General features: G+C 46.9%; 1 pseudogene; it reads left to right on the top strand.

Moving 5' to 3' along the window:
- Positions 1-944: 944 nt before the first annotated feature.
- On the top strand, positions 945-12,640 carry LOC131722766 (uncharacterized; annotated as a pseudogene).
- Positions 12,641-13,160: the final 520 nt, after the last annotated feature.

Below are 13,160 nucleotides of genomic sequence, written 5' to 3'. Positions count from 1 at the left end.
AAATCACATTTACATGAAGGGTGATAGTGTCCCAGGATACAAACAGAGGAGTTCTACAGGTGCTGTTTGAAGAGGTGAGTCTTAAGGAGGCGCCGGAATGTGGTCAGGGACTGGGCAGTCCTGACATCTGTAGGAAGGTCATTCCACCACTGCGGAGCAAGGGTGGAGAAGGAGCGGGCTCTGGAGGCAGGGGAGCGTAGCGGAGGTAGAGCCAGTCTTCTAGTGCAGGCGGAGCGGAGAGGTCGAGTGGGGGTGTAGGGAGAGATGAGGGTCGGGAGGTAGCCGGGTGCAGTCTGGTCCAAGGCATCTGTAGGCTAGTACTTTTGAATGTTATTAATGTTTGAATGTTATCACCGTTGGAAAAGAATAAAGTTAAGCTTCCCAAACCAAGTGCTCAACACACACAAAAAGAAAAAAGAAAAAAAAAAAAAGTGTTTCTAGTTTATACACATTATATATATATATATATATATATCAGCTACTTCCTAATTTAAATAAGATTTTTTTTAAAACCATAAATAAGACTGCACTTACTGTAAAAAGAGCGCGACGGCGATTGTATCTGTCCTCCACGATGATTGCCCGAATAACCACGACACCTCAACACCACCGATATCGTTTAACCGGACCCGACCCGAGTATATATACTGGAGACGCCGGGTCTCGGCAGCGATAGCAGGTGGGATTGATCAAGCAATTCCGACCCATTGCGCGCTCTGGAGGATCAATTGAGGAAATCGACCCGCATTGCGTCATTAATTAAATTAAACTCAGAAAACAAAATACTACTAATGATGATGATGATGATGATGACTGGGCACTCCCGATCAGCAGTTAATCACGCGTGATTAAGACCACGTGTTGACTCTTCAGTTCAATCTCAGTCAGGGTGCTGTGATCGGAAGCGGTGCGATTCTGAGGGCTTTATAAACCCCGGGGCGCGCCGCGTCCCACCAAGCGAGCGAACGCAGCGGCTTCTTTCTGTGGTAGAGAAGCGAGGTTTTGTCAGTGATTCGTGATCTGTGGTGGACACGGCTGGAGAAATCGTATTGAGATGGGGTTCAGGCTGCTTTTAGGGTGAGTTTAATTTTTTTAAATTTGATTTTAAGATAGATATAGATATTGTCTCACTATTCGTTGACTGTGGTTATCACATTTTCAAGCAATTCCACCAACCCCTCTATCTGTGCACATTTAAAATAATTAACAATTTAGCATAGTCCTTGATCTGTTAGCATTCTACTTCAGTTAACTGGCTCCTGCGGATGAGTGTGCCGGATGTCTATGAATTCACATGTATATGTGATTATTATTGTTCCAGAGTTGCCTGGTTATGCGCGGTGTTGCCGGCTGGCTTGGTCGCTCAGGACTTGTCGGGTAAGATCAATATTCACGCCGCAGAACAATCTCCAGTCTGCAGTGTAATATATCTGTATCACTTGGGTTCATGTGGTACTTGTGTGTCTTGGGTTCACAAACCCAACTCTACACTAATGTTGGGGTATTTAATGTTATCCAGTTGGGCTAGTCCAGGACTCCCGCTAACTGGAATCTGTGTATTATGTCTCACAGTATTATCAGATATGTTTAATACATTGATTGACCGCCCTTGCATACAGAATAAAAGGGTGATGGTTCTCGGGGCAGATCAGATAATTGACAGTCACTCGAGATCTTAATGAAGAGAATTAATTGAACTGGGAACTCGCCCTTGATTTGGCATGTAACGTTTAGACTTCCTGAACGTTGTAGTTGGTTCAAGTTATGAGTATTCTATTAATCGATTGAATTGGCAGCTTTGTTTAGGCTTATGAAACACTGTATAGCCAACTTACAAAACGTTTTATCTATTCTATTTAATATGGTGTGTGACTTTGTATTGCTGGTGTTCTTAAATAACGGAGCGGCTCTGTGCGTTCATTTCTGACTTCAGGTAACTTTGTGACCGAGTGCCGGGATCGGTACTTCTGGATGTCAACCAATGGCAAGTTTGCCGGCGGTAACTTTCGCTTTGACGTCATCGGTAAGTTGGGTCGGTTTAAGAAACGGCAGCTGTGCGGGCATTCGGGTTTTGAGTATAGGGTAAAACGTTGGGTCTCTTTTTGTTAATAAAAACCTTGTGGGGTATCAGAATTAAAGTAATTTAAATGAAACTCTCATTGGCTGGTTAAGAGTGCCACAGATAAACGGAATCTCTGAAATGATTTCAATCTCTATGGGATTTGCTCGGTAGCCCGTTGCGATGTTCTCCCTCATTTTTATCCCCCCTCCAGATAGAAGCGGGGTTTACCCGCTGAATGACAGCTACGCGGCGGCGTGCGGGTTTACGTATTCCTTCAACCTTCCCGGAGACTTGATCTTCAGAGCGTCGTTCTTGGCCTGTCACGTGGAGAGCGTGGTGAGTACGTCACTGCAGTAAAACAAAAACCCGCTTTACACTCTCGTACACCGCAACGCTGGACTGAAAAAAACACATGCATCTATATAATCCTGTTCCCTTTATCAATTACAATGTTCATCAAGTCTGCAATCGGCAGGTAAACATCTCGCAATGGCAACGCATTCATTTGAAGTCGGTTTGGTACATTAAGTTCCTTTCAATTGAAAGAGGTGAACTATCTCAAATGGTCTCCCATTCCTTTTAGGGGTGCAATGGTCTTGTCATCCACCCTGTTTTTGGAAGTCCTAGCCCCGTATGCCGCTTGTGAAGTCTCCAGTACCGACCGGTTCTTTCTCCGTTGTCTCTAGAATGACGTCTCCTATGCGCTCCAGTACCGCTTCGTGAGATTGGACTCTCTGGGCAGAGAGACGGTCTACCCCTTCTCCCTGTCCTGCAGCACGGAGAGCCCCTGGAACCCCCGTGAGATCGTCTGTGAGGATAACTACATGGAGGTGAAGGGGACCCCCGAAACTAGGGTTCACAATTGAGCAATGTATCTGTTCCTATTAATAGATCAATCGCACCCTAGTGATTTAAGGATGAAAATGACTCCTATTGCATAGCAGTTTCACCCATTCCAGGTTTTATGATCAGCTTGATTTTACCCACAGTGTGTAGGTAACAACCTTGGGTGTCAATTGTAGTAAAACCAGGATTGGATCAAACTGCTTTGCATTGGGAGTCTTATTTTGCTCCCTGGGCAGCAGTGAAGTGGTGGTTAGGGCTTTGGACTCTTGACTGGAGGGTTGTGGGTTCAATCCCTAGTGGGGGACACTGCTGTTGTACCCTTGAGCAAGGTACTTTACCTAGTTTGCTCCAGTAAAAACCCAACTGTATAAATGGGTAAGTGTATATAAAAATAATGCGATATCTTGTAACAATTGTAAGTCGCCCTGGATAAGGGTGTCTCTTAAATTATTCTAACTAATGGAGTTACACTTCAGGGGTAAACGCGATTCCTGTTGCATAGCAGTTTCACTTCCGGTCCAGGTTTTACTGTGAGCTTGATTTTAGCCACAGTGTGCCTAGGTAACAAGCTTGTCACAAAACCAGGCACGTCTGTGCCTGCTATGCATGGGGAGTCTGGCTCCAATCCCTGCTGTTCAAACCTCCTGCCCCCAGGTGTCTGTCAGGAAGAATGTCCCGGTCATCGCTCAGGAAGGACTGGAGAAGGAGGACTGGGAAGCGGCTCTCTCCATAGTGAGTGAACTTTCAACTGGGATGGGGGGTGGGGGGGGTACAGGGCTTCCCAGGTCCTGGAGGACCCCTTGTGTCTGTTTAATTCTGCCTGAGCACTCAATTGAACTATTGGCTTAAGACTTCTTTAATTGTTCAGCATCTAAATGGCTGGCAGTGTATTCAACTTTTAGAAGTAACTTAAGCTGAGGACAATTGCAGGTTTAAGCACGATTAGATGAGTGAAGGGTGTAAGCAATTGATAAACTGGTTGGAATGGGAATCTGCAGATGCAGGGGGTCCCCAGGATGGGGTGGGGGCGGGTGTAGAGCAGGGGTGTCAAACTGTTCCTGGACGGCCACAGTGTCTTCAACCCACAGCTCTGAAGCACTTGGTTTCATTTGATTAATCGGACACATTAACATCTCTCCCGGGCCTCTGTTTGTATAGGTAGTGTACCTCAATTTTTTTTTTTTTTTTTGAAATCCACTAAGACAATGCAAAAATATTAACCCTATCCAATTGGTTCAAGTAAGTTCATTGAGAGAAGCTGGAATGGACACTGTCCCTCGAGTGGAGTTTGATGCCTCTGGTGTAGAGGTTTCTTTCTGTAGTGCTTGCAGTGCCTCTTGTGGACACTCTCTGAACTGCACCTCTTGCAGCTTCCCGAATGGCTCTGGGTCTCAGCTGGCTTTTCGTTTGTGTTGCTCTGCAGGCCCAGGGAGCGGTGATGTCCGAGTGGCAGGTGGTGTTCCACAAGACCGGGATGCCCCCCAAAACCATGACCGCAGCGGACGCCCGTACCGCAGGATACCTCGTCAACTCCACGTCCAGCCGCGTCATTTTCAGGTCGCCCTACGGCATGCCCATGTCCGAGGTGCTGCTGGTGAGTTCTTAAAATACTGTGATCCCAAACCAGCTTCCATTATTTAATAGCGTCCTTTTGTGTGCGAACATCTGAGGGCTCTCCAGAAATATACAGCAAGGCAAAAAATAGGATGTTAACGAACTTGGCGTTTTTTAAATGCTGATGGATTTAAAGTTAAATCTCTTTTGCAATCAACTTAATTTTCTGAATTTAATTTTTTGGCTATAGCCATACGACTAGGAGTAAAATCTAGCCCAATTTAATATGCTGTTTTGAACAATTTAGATCTATTTAATGTGTAATGTGAAGTATTTTGTATTGCAGGATGCCATAATAGTAGTCTAGGAATGACTTTAGCAGACTCCTTTTATCCAAGGTGACTGACAGGTGTTAAAATGCAAGATTCATATTTGCACTTGCTGTAAACCACACTATTCAAATAACTTCTAGGATGCAACAAGTTAGGATTATAGCAAGTTGTGTCTATAGTGGTGCAATAATGCATCAGCTGAGGATCCAGTAATGTGGTGCTGAGGTCAGGCGAGTCCAGAGCAGGAGGGGCGGATCGGGAGATCTACAAGCGCAGTCTGAACAGGGGGGTCTTGAGGGGGCGGTGAGGCGCGGAGCTCGTCGCGGTCTCTGCTCAGGTGAGGCGCGGGGCTCGTCGCGGTCTCTGCTCCAACGCTCTTCTCTATCCTCAGGTGTCGGGGATCCCTGTGGAAGCCATCAGAGCCACTGTGTTCTACAAGCAGAGGTGGATGCTGCTATTGGTGGACACTTCAGCTGCCTGTGCCAAGAGTGAGTCACCGAGGAGCACAGCAATCCTAGGAGGGCTAATGGTCGGGAAGCATTACCTGAGCTGGGAACTTAAGTGGAACAGTCTAGTGCATTGTACACTTGACTTTGAATTGGCTGCACTAGCTACACTTTGACACCTGGTGGCACTGTTTGCTATGTGGAACTCATTCTTCCACAACCTATTAACCCATTAAGTGACATTGTCCTCATTTTTGAGGGTGGGTGTAACTTTTTGTATTTTAGCATGTGACTGACATAGCTCCATGTTAAATCTCTACCCTATAACAGTCTAGTGTCAAACTGCATAAATTCTCCAAAAAGTTATAGTTCTGGTGCTAGTGTTTTAGAAGTGCTTCATCTTCCATGCATTAAGACCATAAACATCTTGTCATCTGACTTTTTTTAAAAAGTCTATAAAAACAAATCCCTTTTCTACACCAAGGGGGGGAAAATAGTATACCATGGCAAAATGCCTCGTGTTTCATCTCTTTCCAGACCCCTCTGTTTTCGATGGCACCTACCTCCGCTGGGTCACCCCGAGACTCATCACCCCGCTGGTCCTGCATCCCACCAAGGTCCTGGATAAACGGATCACGATGGGGGTGGAGGGGAGGGCCCTGGATGAGGTCGCTGCTACCAGCAGGGGGTACCAGCTGCTAGTCAATGGCACTGCAGTGGAAATCCGCATTCCCTTCGGAGCTGTGGGGGGGTATCGCAAGGTAAGATAGCCAGGGACCCTCTGGTTGGGTCTCTGTCTGTGGAGGCTTGGTGATTTTTTAGAAGGGCTTTTTCCTGGCTTGACCCTGAGCGAGTCACTTCACCTCCTTGTGCTCAGTCCTTCGGATGAGACGTAAAACAAACGAGGTCCTGTTGGAAGTGGCTCTGCAGTTGAGGATGCATAGTTCACACCCCCCTAGTCTCGTCAAGTTGCTTTAGAGAAGCGTCCTAAATCAAAAGCCCCTTCTCCCTGGGGAAGGGGGTGTAGTGGCAGCAGTTTTGCATGTTGTACTTCTCCTGTATCTGGGGAAAATCCCTTGACTACTTGGCCTAAGTTATTGCATATGAGAATCTGGGGATATAGGGGGGAAGTCTGTTTTGTTTCTTAGCAGATGCTTTTATCCAAGGTGACTTGGAGACTAGGGTGTGTGAACTATGCATCAGCTGCAGAGTCACTTGCAACAATATCTCCCCCGAAAGACGGAGCACAAGGAGGTGAAGTGACTTGCTCTGGGTCACAGAGTCAGATGTTGTACTGATTTGTATATCTGTAACTCGTGTCTTTTTACAGAGTCATGTGATTGATAACAAGTACAACCAGGTGTATGAGATTGACCTTTTCCTGGAGCACCAATGGGCTGACGACCTGTGGGAGGTGACCCAGCACCGCTCCTTCAAGCCAGCCCGCTCCCCCTACCTCCCTGAGACCCCTTATGTGGTGAACAGTGACTACTCTCCACAGCCCTGCACTGTAGGGGTAACCTTGGAGCACGCGATTGGGGGGTGAACAGGGTTAGAAACTCTAGTGCTGCTGCACCCAGTCCTGGGGTTCAGAGCTCTGCAGTTATGTTTCTTGCGCTTCACCTCTCTAATCCCTGCTCTCAGACACCGTCCCGAGTGAGAAGGGCTTCACGGTGACCCTTGGTAACTTCAAGCCGGACGTTGAGCTGAAGAACCTGACCCTCAACGGGGTTCCTCTGACCCTTCCCGAGGCCCAGAACAGAGGCGTGAAGATCAACGAGGTCCAGCACCCCAACGGCACCAAGGACTTTGTCCTGAAGGTCCCCTTCGACAACCCGCTGGTCTCTGTAGAGGTGAGGATTAACCCCATTTGAATAAGGAGGTACCAAACCATTGAACACAACCATACCAATGGGGGGGAAAAGCCTCCTCTTCGTAGTAAAAGCCAGCTTAATTTATATACACGTGACCATGAGGTGTCACAGGGGAAGACTCTTGAACAAATCTGCAACATGAATTATACAGGAAATCTAATATTGCACATGGACTGTATCATGCACTGTTTGAGAGTGGCCTGTCTGCAGCAGGTGACAGTCCAGGATTTTGGGGGGTGGGGTGGTTCTGTAACCTTTTGACCTGATTTTCTCTTGCAGTACATTGGGGCTCTCATCAGGAGGTACACCTTGAACATCAACTACACCTTGAACATTGTCCCCCAGAATGAGCCGTATTTTCACCCGGCTGCTATTGTGTGCGATGTGAAGGATGTTAGTAAGTGAACTGGGGGGGGGGGTGATTTCTTGACTAGTTAGATCTGTAAGAGCTTTGCCAGGTTCACCAACTTGCAACAACCCCATACCTGACATGGGCTACATTGTGACATTGACTTTTCTGTCTTCAACATTGTACCACCAATCTTGTATTGTATGTCGCCAACTGTTTCAAAGCCAGTTGGATACAGAATGTGCCAAACTACAAAGTGGAGATTTTGTAGTCCACATTTGTTGACCGACCTACCAATCCCTTCCCTCTAGATCTTCCCGATGTCAAAAGCTTTTGTACAAACCGCAGCGTGGTTTTCGAAGTGACCCCGGGCAACATGGACTCCAGCTGGAAGCTGTGCATTGGGAGCCGCCCTCTACCCTACACCATCGTTGAACCCAAGATCACCATCGAGTTGCCACTCTTTAGCATTGGCTACATCTATGAGGTGAGGATCTCCCAGGGGTTTAACAATGAATCCAGGGCTAGCACTGTCTGGTCAACTGGTAGCCTCTACCGAGGGACTTCTATGCCCAGCCATGCAGAGAATTGACCATTGGGTTGGTTAGTTTTAGTTGCCATTAATCTTGCTACACTGTAGGACTGATTTGTTACCGATTGAAATTCTCACACCAACGCAGGCTTTCTGTAGGTAAATCTAAGTGACACATCTTGTTTTCTAATACATTTTGAACAGTACTCCTAGATGCACCCCCAAACTGAGGCAGCATGCTTGGTTTCAGAGGTATCAAACTCCCCATGCTTGTTCACTTCAAGTACGTTGCTCCAAGGGTACTGCCAGCCGTGACGTGTCCCTTGCTTCCTCCCTCCCCAGGACATCTCTCTGAGGGGCCTCACCGTTCGAGTGGAGCTGAACATGAGGAACGTCAAGACCTTGCAGGTCGAGAAGCAGTTTGTGCAACGCTGCCCAATCCCAACCAAGGAGCTGCTGGGTGAGGAGGACTCCTTCACTGTGGTGGACACCTTGCAGTGTCCTGGCCACACTTCACACCAGAACTAGCCACTCCAAGGATCCTATTGCCACGCATTCTGAGCCCGTGGGACTTCCGTTCTTGAATGTCCTTCAGATTCTTGAAGTGGTCCCCAGTTTATGGCTGATCTAGTTGCAGAGTTCAGGGTCTTGAGTTTTCATGTCTGTTAGGAATCCTAGCTCTGATATGAGAACTCTAATAAAGTGGCCTTTTTGTTTTTGGAGCCAACTTAATTGACAAATTGAATTCACTTGTTGCCACTGTAAATATTTAGTTAAATGCAATCTTGATCAATGTGTTGGAATTCCTTTAGGGAACCCTGCTTTTAACTTGCATGCAAGTCCTAGCAAATAGTTGCACTGTAGTCCATCTGGCTGCATGGAAGCTGGGTGTGAAAAGCTAGCTTGAGGTAGAGTTAGGACAAGGAGTTGAGGAGAATGACACTGCTGTAGTCCAGCTTGAAGTGTAGACCTCTGACTTGCAGGATCTGGTGATGTTATTGGGGTAGCATGGTGTTGCCTTGATTCAGTCTGGTCTCCAATTCATTCTTCCCCTGCCACAGTGTGCTTTCCTAACGGAGTGGTGACGGTGGTGGCTGTGACCATGGAGCCCATACCATTAGTGGATCCCAGCAAGACCACCCTGCTGGACAAGACCTGCAAACCCAAAGAGTTTGACTCGACCAGGGCGCTCTTCACCTTTGGGGTGAACACCTGTGGGACCAGGAGCCAGGTGAGCTGGGGCTTCCTGCGTGGTGTTGTGGGTCAAGGCAATGGTCCTTCATACAGGTCTGGCACTGGTAGACCTGCACTGGATCATTTTTTTTTTTTTTTAGCATAGTTTTATCCAAAGCAACTGGGGAGTGGTTGACTATGCATTAACTGCCTGGCAGTCTTTAGATTTTGCTATTGGGAGGTCAGCTTTGTATTTCCAGCATGCTGTTCTGGCTCCTGTGTTTTCAGATTGTGGGGAACTACCTGATCTACGAGAACGAGGTGCTGTATACCAGAGCGCTTTTCCCACCCAATGCTCCAGTCATCACCAGAGACTCTGAATACAGGTGAGCACAGGGAGTCCTGATTCACAGGGAACCGTGGTGATGTCATAGGCTGTGACATCACACAGCCTATTTGCCCTGAACCGGACTACCCAGCTGGACCATGCAGTCAGTTTTACACACGACTCCAGCCCCTGATCTAAACCAGTGTGTCATTACCTCTTAGGCTGACGATCCGCTGTCGTTACCCCCTCAACGACACCCTGACGCTGGCTGCTGAAAGGAAGGCGGTCCCTGCTCCAGCCCCCTACTCTGTGCAGGGGCTTGGGTCCCTGCACTTCCGGTCTTATGACCCTATGAGCAGAGGTACAGAGTATCTAGCAAGCTGAACCAGGCTTGTGTCCTGGGACAAGGATATAAAATCTCTTCAACAGTTTGCTTTGATCCATTGTGCTGTGTTTAGGAACCTGCCAGCTGGTTAACTTTGTGTATGGTAAATGTCTGAACACTCTGTGTAAAGCGAGATGACTTCAAGGTCTTCATTGAACATTGGCTGCATCAAAAATCACTAAATGTTCTACTTGGCATTTACTGTTTCAGCTGAGCATTTTAAATGGAACATTTCTTTAGAGATTTGTCCATTTTGAAATGGATGTGCTTTTAATGTTGTATGGTAGCCCTCTCTCTGTCTTTAAGCCTTTTAGCATTTTACCAAATCCTTATTTTGCAGCCAGAGTCCCAGAGATGTTCTGAATCTGAAGGCTCGGCTAGCCAGGGGTGAGTTGAACTCTGTCTTCACTTCCACTTGTCAAATTCTGCTCTGTAGTCTTCATTCTAAACTCCCAGAGCTGGTCACATTGGCCCACTGTCCAGATTAGACTACAACTCCCATGAGCCCCTGTCCTTGCTATGAAGGGAGTCCTGAACTCCAGTGCTTTTGAAGCACTGGCAGTGACTAATTTTTTTTTTTTTTCTCCCCTCTAGATGTGAGCTACTCCCAGTTCTACTCTGCGTTCCCTGTGTCCCAGTCTCTGCTGGAGCCCGTGTTTTCTGCAGGTTGAGCTCCAGCAGCCCCATAGCCAGACTGACCGCCTCATCTTGCAGGACTGCTGGGCCACACTGACCCCTGAACTGGACTCCAGCCCTCAATGGGACCTGGTCACTGACCGGTGAGGGGTCTGCTAGTCCTCTAGTGCTGCCCATTCAGCTGTGCTTTCAATGCCGGCTTGCCATGACTCCTGTTCCTGTCTCTGCAGCTGCCTGGTCACTGGAGACTCATACAGGACCCACTTCCACCCAGTGCCGGCCAGCACTCTCACCAGGAGCTCCCCCCAGCTCCAGAGGCTTGAGGTGCAGGCACAGCAGTCTAGCAAGGACTCTGCCTTCTGGAGACAGGTTAGTGCCCCCTCTGACTCGAACCTGGGACTTTTCACTCCATGCTAAGTGCTTCAGTAGGAATGCTTTTATTAAACTTCAATAGGAAAGAGGGATTGATGCACTACTGACTTCAGCCACAGTGTGGCAGTGTTCTCCTGTTTAACAAGAGCTGCTTCTGTCCCTCCCCAGGTGTATTTCCATTGCATGGCTGTGGTTTGTGATCCCAACCTGGAGGATACCTGCAATAAGACTTGTGTGCCTGGAGCCCAGAGATCTGGTGAGCATCTGGAGATCAGTCCTGGAATACAAGCAAGCATGACCAGCTGCAGTACAGCATCAACGCTGCTCTATTGAAGCTGCTATCATTGAGTGAAGGGAATACAAAGCCTAATCTATTTAAGATTTGAATATCCTGATGGGTCCTTCTTCCTGTGAAATATACATTTCTCTATTTGAGTGTTTAAGAGGAGATTTTTTTGTATAGTGCTGGTAATGCTCTCTCTGCATTGAGTGAGTTTATAATGATGCCTTTTCATGCAATATCTGTTGCAATAATTTAATCCAAACCATTAAACCTGAAAATTTCATTACAGTAAAATGAATCCAAAGTAATCTGTCAAACCTCAGAGCTGGCAATAGTCCTTTTTTTATCTGTACCCTGGAGAGTTGTCTTCAATTTTGTCTTTCTCTCAGCCCGTAGTGTGGATCGATACAGCCAGATCGGAGGCTACGTTTCTGCCGGGCCGGTCCAATTGGTACCAGAAGGACAAGTCTTGGACCTTCAAACAGCAGGTGAGACCTTGAGTGTGTTCTGTTGAATATCCTGGTCATGGAATTCTAACCCTCCTCATCCGATGCTATGGAGTGCTCTGGCTCTAGAAGGGATGCAAACTAAAACCTCTCAATATATATGGGAGGCTTGCTGCTCCAGAGCTTAAAGAAAGGGGGTCTATTAGCAGGAGGTTCAAATCCCAGCTCAGCCACTGACTCGCTGTGTGTGACCGTGAATAAGTCACTTCACCTCCTTGTGCTCCGTCCTTTGGATGAGATGCCAAACAAGGTCCTATTGGAAGTGACTCTGCAGCAGTTGTTGATGCAGAGTTCACATCCCTAGTCTCAGTCACTTTGGCGAAGTGTCTGCTAATCCACTAACTTCCAGTGTTTGCAGTAATAAACCACTAGATGGTGCTAAAGGAGCACTAAGCTTTTGATGGGGTGTATGTGGTTTTATTTTTTTACTAGAAGCATGATCAGACTGTATAGGTAACCGGCTCAGGGATGTGTCTTATTAAAATATTAGTGAAAACAGGAATAGACAAAACTATCCAACTGGTCTTAGTTCCATTCCTGTGATGCTAAATCGCTATCCTATAGCCAGTATGAAATATCAGTTCTGATAATTGTCCTTCAGAACTGGATGCAGCAATTTGTAGCCAAAACTAATTTAAGGACTTTCCTCTTTCCTTTTTTATGGATTTGCATGAAGATGGTGTTCAAATGTGTTAATTTTTTAATGTTTAGGACCTCCATGCTAACTTGTAGAATTTCTTGAAATTGCTAGGCAACGCTTACAGTAATTGGAGGTGTCTTGTGGCCCCCCCGGGTCCTACTGCTCACCCAGTCTTGTGTTGAATTTCAGGTGACTCCCCCTTGGTTCCGGCGCTGGGCGTGGCGTCCGCTCTCCTCGGAGTTCTGCTCGTCATTCTTGTTGCTGTCGGATTCAGGAGATGTTAAACTTGCTGTCTACCCCAATAAAGATTTTTGCATCTTGATCCTTGTGCGTCTCCTCCCATTTGCTTTCTTGTACCCTGAAGGTACACCAGGAATCCAGCGCTGCTTGCTGTTCTAACCAGTCTTTTAAGATAATGTTTGGCTTTCATTCCAATTGAGCTCTTCATTATTTGACTACACCCTTAATTGAAATTATTTGCTTAAATTTTTTAAATCCCTGCAGATCTAAGAAAATCTTAAATCCTATATATAATTATAGCTCCGAAGTCTAGTAAGCGAATTTAGTTCAGTTGCGTAATTTGGCGCTCTGTTAGAAAGAAGTGACAGATTGAGGAGTTTCCCAGGACTGGGATTTGGGGAACCCTTTTTTTGAAAGGGGTAAAAGCTGCTAGCGTCTGGTCTCAATTCAAACCGATGCGTACAGCTCTGGAGTGAATGGGTACCTGGTCAGAAACTCCACGCTATCGCTGTCAAACGTGACGTGTCCAGGTAAGGGAATGGCACGCAGAATTAAATCTCCTGCATTCTGTAAGCAAAGTGCTAAAGACTGACTTACAGAAA

This window comes from Acipenser ruthenus, chromosome 51 (genome assembly GCF_902713425.1).
Source record: "Acipenser ruthenus chromosome 51, fAciRut3.2 maternal haplotype, whole genome shotgun sequence".
NCBI lineage: Eukaryota > Metazoa > Chordata > Actinopteri > Acipenseriformes > Acipenseridae > Acipenser > Acipenser ruthenus.
This window is presented reverse-complemented; position numbering and strand designations above follow the sequence as displayed.